This window comes from Monomorium pharaonis, chromosome 4 (assembly GCF_013373865.1).
Source record: "Monomorium pharaonis isolate MP-MQ-018 chromosome 4, ASM1337386v2, whole genome shotgun sequence".
NCBI classification, from domain to species: domain Eukaryota; kingdom Metazoa; phylum Arthropoda; class Insecta; order Hymenoptera; family Formicidae; genus Monomorium; species Monomorium pharaonis.
Window position 1 is genome coordinate 18,968,294 of NC_050470.1, and position 6,942 is coordinate 18,975,235.

Sequence of the window (6,942 nt, forward strand, 5' to 3'; positions counted from 1 at the left end):
TTTAGTTATAACTTTATGGCAGATTTTATAACCCGTCGTCATCGACTTTAACGATTAATATTTCGTTTTACGAAGCAGACCGCCACATTTTTTGCCAGATTCTTTCGTTTCGTGTCAAAACGCGTCGAATGAACATAAATTTATCGATATTCGAGGTGGAACCCGTATTCTAAATAATTATATTATCATTAATAATTAGATTTATACTTTTGTGCAATACAGATCCGTATTATAATAAAAAAATTTTTACGCAATCACTCAAATTACATATAAATATACGTACTTTAATATTATAAAATATTAAATTATTATACATAAATCAGATATATCCCACCAAACACCAAGTTACATGTAACGTACCTGTTAGTTGTAATTTCCCACTCAACAATGTAATTGTAATATAACACACGTGTTATATTGCAATTACATTGTTGAGTGGGAAATTACAACTAACAAGCACGTTACATGTAACTTTGTGTTTGCTGGGATGTATGTATACACATCTCAATGCAATGAACATAAAGAATAAAGATGTGCCACAACTTTTTAGTAGCAATCACTCATGTACATATACACATATATCAATTCTTCGTAAGAGCCACCGCACAAGCTTTTTCGTAAGGGCCACCGCACAAGCTTTTTCGTAACACGTTACGTTACGTTAAGTGCTCCATAAATCTAAGTTCGTACTTAAAATTAAACTTACATCAACGCACAAAGAAACTTTTAACGTAAGTTCTTAAGTTCTTACGTTAAGGATTTCTTTGTGCGTTGATTTAAGTTAAATTTTAAGTACAACTTAGGTTCGTATGGAGTACTTAACGTAACGTAACGCGTTATGGAAGAGTTTGTGCGGTGGCCCTAAGAGCCACCGCACAAGCTTTTTCGTAACACGTTACGTTACGTTAAGTGCTCCATAAACCTAAGTTCGTACTTAAAATTAAACTTACATCAACGCACAAAGAAACTTTTAACGTAAGTTCTTAAGTTCTTACGTTAAGGATTTCTTTGTGCGTTGATTTAAGTTTAATTTTAAGTACGAATTTAGGTTTATGGAGCACCTAACGTAACGTAACGTGTTACGAAAAAGCTTGTGCGGTGGCTCTTACTATGCTCTAGTTTACACCGAGCACTTGGTACGCGTATCAAATAATGGCTTAGTTTACATCGTGCATTTGATACGCGTATCAGGTACCATATTTGTATCAAATTCGTACTAAATATTTAGTACGCACGATGTAAACGCTGCCGGATCAATTTGGTACGAGCGTATCAAGTAGGAGTATCGTACTAAACTGATACGCGTACCAAGTGATACAAATGTCGATGTAAACGCATAAAACGCATTTTAGAGAGAATTTAGCAATTGAGCATAACCTCAGTGCTAAAATCTAAAAACCGGTGTGAAAATGTCTTAGTAGGAGACATCAACATGAATTAAATTTGTATTATATTTTTCACAGTACATGCTTAGTACATTCGATGTAAACGCGCCCGTACTAAGGCTTTGGTGCGCACCAAACTTAATACGCGTACTAAGGTTTTGACGATGTAAACTAAGCCAGTAAATAACTAGTGGCTTAGTTTACATCGTGCATTTGATACGCGTATCAGGTATCATATTCGTATCAAATTCGTACTAAATATTTAGTACGCACGATGTAAACGCTGCCGGATTAATTTGGTACGAGCGTATCAAGTAGGAGTATCGTACTAAACTGATACGCGTACCAAGTGATACAAATGTCGATGTAAACGCATAAAACGCATTTTAGAGAGAATTTAGCAATTGAGCATAACCTCAGTGCTAAAATCTAAAAACCGGTGTGAAAATGTCTTACAAGGGAACCTCGCGAACCCAAAAATTCTGATTTTAATGAAACTTGGCATAAATGTAGAAGGGGTAAATACATAAATTTAGAAATTAAAAGTTGGTGCTTATAAACGGTTTAAAGGGTTGAAACCACCCTTCTAGTGAATGTGTTTAATCATTGGCTGATCAGCTTAAATTCACTACTTGATACGCGCACCAAGTGCTCGGTGTAAACTAGAGCAATGATTAAACACATTCACTGGCTTAGTTTACATCGTCAAAACCTTAGTACGCGTATTAAGTTTGGTGCGCATCAAAGCCTTAGTACGGGCGCGTTTACATCGAATGTAAACCCAGCAAACACCAAATATAAATGCAATATAACGTGAGAGTAACATGTAATATAACAGACGTTACACTCTATTTATATTATAGTTACGAAACTTTACTACATATATGTGATGTAACAAAGTTATGAAGCTATAATATTACTTCGTTATTTGTATGTTACAATAACCGGACAGTGATGTAACCACAATGTTGCGTGGTTACACAACAATTGTTTCACTTATGTTATATAAATATTATAAAATTTGAATCTCGTGAGACTCTAACCTCAATCGCACAACGTACATCTCGTGCATTAGGCGCGCTTTCCCCTAGTGGATGCTATAATGACGAAAGAGAGATGTTGTTTTCTTGCAACTTGACTTTAATCAGGTAATCCTTTATGTTTTTTAAGTCAACATTTATTAAAGATTATATAAAAAGGTGTAGAAAATGTTGCTGCATTTAATTAACATATATTAATTTTCTTATATATAACATACATCATAGATAACTTATTATAATCTTTCCTACATGTTTTGTAGGTTATGTTTAGTCAGCAACAACAATATACCCAGCAAACACAAAGTTACATGTAACGTGCTTGTTAGTTGTAATTTCCCACTCAACAATGTAATTGCAATATAACACGTGTGTTATATTACAATTACATTGTTGAGTGGGAAATTACAACTAACAGGTACGTTACATGTAACTTGGTGTTTGGTGGGTAGATTTATAAGTTATAACCGCCTTTATATATTTTTTATTTTTAATATTACATGTTAATTCGATGCAACATGTATTGGAATTGACGGTACATTGATAATTATACAATTTAGATCCATCATACAATTTCGATAAAATTGTATACGCTGCTTATTCGATGCATTTTTGCACAAAATGAACAAAAAAGTATGGCAGATAAAAGTTCTACTCTATCTTGCGAAGCAATAAATTTATCGTTAAAGTTAAAACTAACAGATATGTATATTATCAAATCTATTATTGACAAAATATATAGCGATATGTTTCTTGTTTTGATCTGCACAACTACATATTTTTATATTTAAATAATGTATTTCTTAAGTAAATTTAAAGATAATTTATTATTCGGGCTGCTAGTTTTACATACATTTCTGCAAAAGTCACATAGCATATGTGTAAATCATACAATATATAAAGGCAGTTATAAACTTATAAATATAATTTATAAAGACGTATCATATTAAAACTAATTTTATATTACAGGATTCTGCCAATTATTCTTACATCATTCGGACAACTGTTCTTCTTAAAATTTAAAAGAACGCAAAGAATAACTGAAGTTTATAAAAGTTGAAGAAATTTTCACAAGGATTAGAACAGGTAAGAATAAATTATAGCCATTATATGTTTTTAGAATAAAACCCAGCAAATTAGAGATAGGAATAATCAAATGTTCCTTCTCAAGTTCCACTTTTGTGCACATTTCCAGAATAATCATACGCACATTCACTGGTCATTCTTAAATTATTCTATAAATAAAAATATCTTATTTTGTCTTTCGTCTCATATATGCCTATTTTGTAGTCTTTCGTCTTATATATGCCTCAATTTACAAACAATTAAGTTAGAGAATCAAAAATATAAATAAAAATTCTGAATGTGATCATTGTGAATGTATGAAAAGAATTGTATTAATTAGAATAAATTATTTTGGGAACAACAGAGTATTTAAATACTTACTTTTTAGTTTTTAATGTAATTAAGAGCTTTATCAGTATAATTCTGAGGCGTATATCTGGCTGACACAAAATGCATAACAGTTACTAAATGACTAAGACCTACAGATAATATTTGACATTCATAAACATATTTCCTATATTACAGCCTGCGACCACATCATCGGCAGGTTAGTTGAGTGACATTAGTCTGTATACTTTGTTGTAATTGTTTCAGATCAGATTTCGCTTTTTATTTATTTCAGTAATCTAAAAAAGATGGTTGTACGATACCTTTAAGAGTCACATAGTTGCAATACAATATTAAAATAAAATTATAACATTTGTCATTATTCTCTTACCTAGCCTGCCATAAGATAATGACATACTTGAAAAACTAGGAGGTACACCTTTGGATAATCCTTTTGATATGAATTGCTCTGCCAATTCTTTATATAATGGTTCGCTAAGCTTAAACAGAGACAAACTTCGGTGAATTTTTTATCAATAGCATACACCAGCTTACAAGAAAGAGAATTTTGGTGTAACAGCCAACAATTTTTTAATAATGTATTAATAAAATTTCTTACTGCTTCTCTTTAAAATTTGAATAATAAATATGATAATAATGATAATCTCATCAAATTGCTTGTTCTTTATTAAATCTTTTGCGAAGGTTTTCTCGAAACAAGTTAGATTGTAATATAGATATTTTCTCACACAAAAAAATAAACTGTTCACTTCATCCTATAACTTTTTTGGTAAAATTATGTTATTTGATACCTTCAAGGTCCACATATTCTGTTCGGCACACTGTAAATTCCAAGCTGTGAGGTTAATCTCTCTTTTATATCTTTCTTTTCTTACTCGTCTATTCTTTCTTCTACTTTACGCTCAAATAAAGTGTTTCTTCCTTTCTTGCTTTTAATATAACTAAAAATAAAACATAACACAAAGTATTAATCTTATCTCAGAATACTTACTCCATACAAAAAAATAAAAATTTTGTGAGACTTATCTGATTATACAACCCATTGTGTTAGACTAAACTTCAAATTAAGCACAGTCGTATTTTCCTTCACGATGTAAAATATGCAAATTATGCATAAAACTAAAAACTGACTCGCTGCTAACCTCGCGCACGTCATCATGTTGCGGCGTTGCGTCGGTTGCGCGTGCACCAGCGTACAAAATAGCGAGATGCGCATGACGGTTTATTCGTACCAATCCTCGAATATTCTAAATACGTATTTAATGTTCTATATATGAATTAGTGTATTGGTGAGCGTTACATAATATTATTTATTATTTTCTTTTTACAGAAAACTGAACTCAAATGGAAGCGCACTCATGTCACTATCATGTCCTGACAATTTCGGATTTTATAAAACTATAGGAGACGTGATTGACGTTGAGATTGTGATTGACAGTTGGAGCAAAGCTATAATTTAGTTCAACATTACGTGAAGTTTATTTAATGTTTTTCTCTTATTTTCCCTCGTTTTTTATGTTTTTAAAAATTATTTTTAAAATATATTTACTAATAATCATAAAGTATAATATGTATACATTTGTTTAGATATAAGTTTATTTTGTTGATAAATATATGTGTTAAATATATTAAGAAGTTTATTGAAAAGACTATTTTTAATGTTATCTTTTTCCTTTTTAATTATATCTATCCTTTATAATTTTAGCACTTACAATTTTCAGGAAGTCAAGTTCTTAAATTAATTTTACATAAAACAACGAAATTGCATTCAAAAGTATTTTTTGTTTTATGTAAACTTAATTTAAGTACTTAACCTCCTGGGAATTATGTGCTGAAATATATACATGTACATATATAACAACACTGTAATTATTTTTTATAACAGCAATATAATAGTTTATATTGCCATTACAAAACATCTCGATTATAGTTATATAACAGTTCAGTTCTACGCTATATTTATGTTATGTAACTACAACATCACATGAGTAGGAAATTATAACTAACAGGAATGTTACATGTAACGTTCATGTAATATTACCTGTTACATTCCGTTTTATTGCAGCAATGTAATGGTTATATATTGGTGTTTGCTGGGTAAGCATGTACTGTGAAAAATATAATACAAATTTAATTCATGTTGATGTCTCCTACTAAGACATTTTCACACCGGTTTTTAGATTTTAGCACTGAGGTTATGCTCAATTGCTAAATTCTCTCTAAAATGCGTTTTATGCGTTTACATCGACATTTGTATCACTTGGTACGCGTATCAGTTTAGTACGATACTCCTACCCAGATAGCCAAGCCTGCAGGAACAGATTTTGAGCAGAGCATGCTATCAATTTTTGACGACAGAATGGCAACAAATTTTATACAGAGTCTGTAATATCCAACGATGTCGGCAAATTGCTGTCAGAAATCAAGCAGAGCTTGCTAACATAATTTGACAACAGATTGGCAGCAGAAATCGAGCAAAACCTGCTGATATAACTGACAGCAGATTGGCAGCAGAAATCGAGCAGAGCCTGTTGACATAACCTGTAGGCAGATCGGCAGCAAAAATCGAACACTATGTCCGTTACTTTATAATCTTAATTGCCATTTAAATGCCAATTTAAAACTTGCATTAATATGTTTCTATAGAAAAAAACGTAAGAAAAAAAGTTGTGGCAGTAGAAATTATTGAGAAATTAAATTATATCATTGTCTAATATTTTTGGCCAATCCTATATACATACATATATTTCTAATATATTAGGGATCGTAAGGAAATAAAATTATTATTAATTGTCAATACATTTTTAATAAGAGTTTAATTGTTCTCTCGCCGATATACATTGTATTGAAAGATTAAGTACTTTATTGTATTGGGCTACCGCGCGATAACGGTAAATTTGAAATAACAGAAATGCCTAAACTCTTATTAAAAATGTATTGACAATTATAATAATTTTATTTCCTTACGATCCCTAATTATATAAAAATATATGTATGTATACAGGCTTGGCCAAAAGTATTAGGCAGCTATATTTTTTTAATTTATCTGAAGTTCTTTTATCTATATTATTTCCTATTAGTTACTTGTATTATACATAAGTTTAAAG

General features: G+C 30.8%; 1 long non-coding RNA gene across 2 annotated transcripts; it reads left to right on the forward strand.

Moving 5' to 3' along the window:
* Positions 1–2,153: 2,153 nt before the first annotated feature.
* On the forward strand, positions 2,154–5,952 carry LOC118645241. Of its 2 annotated transcripts, XR_004963014.1 has the most exons (4): positions 2,154–2,533; positions 3,392–3,508; positions 4,013–4,034; positions 5,166–5,950. It is a non-coding gene; the product is annotated as an uncharacterized LOC118645241 (long non-coding RNA). The 2 variants fall into 2 exon arrangements; XR_004963013.1 differs by lacking the exon at positions 2,154–2,533 and having other exon boundaries at positions 2,875–3,508; positions 5,166–5,952.
* The last annotated feature ends 990 nt before the right edge of the window (positions 5,953–6,942 follow it).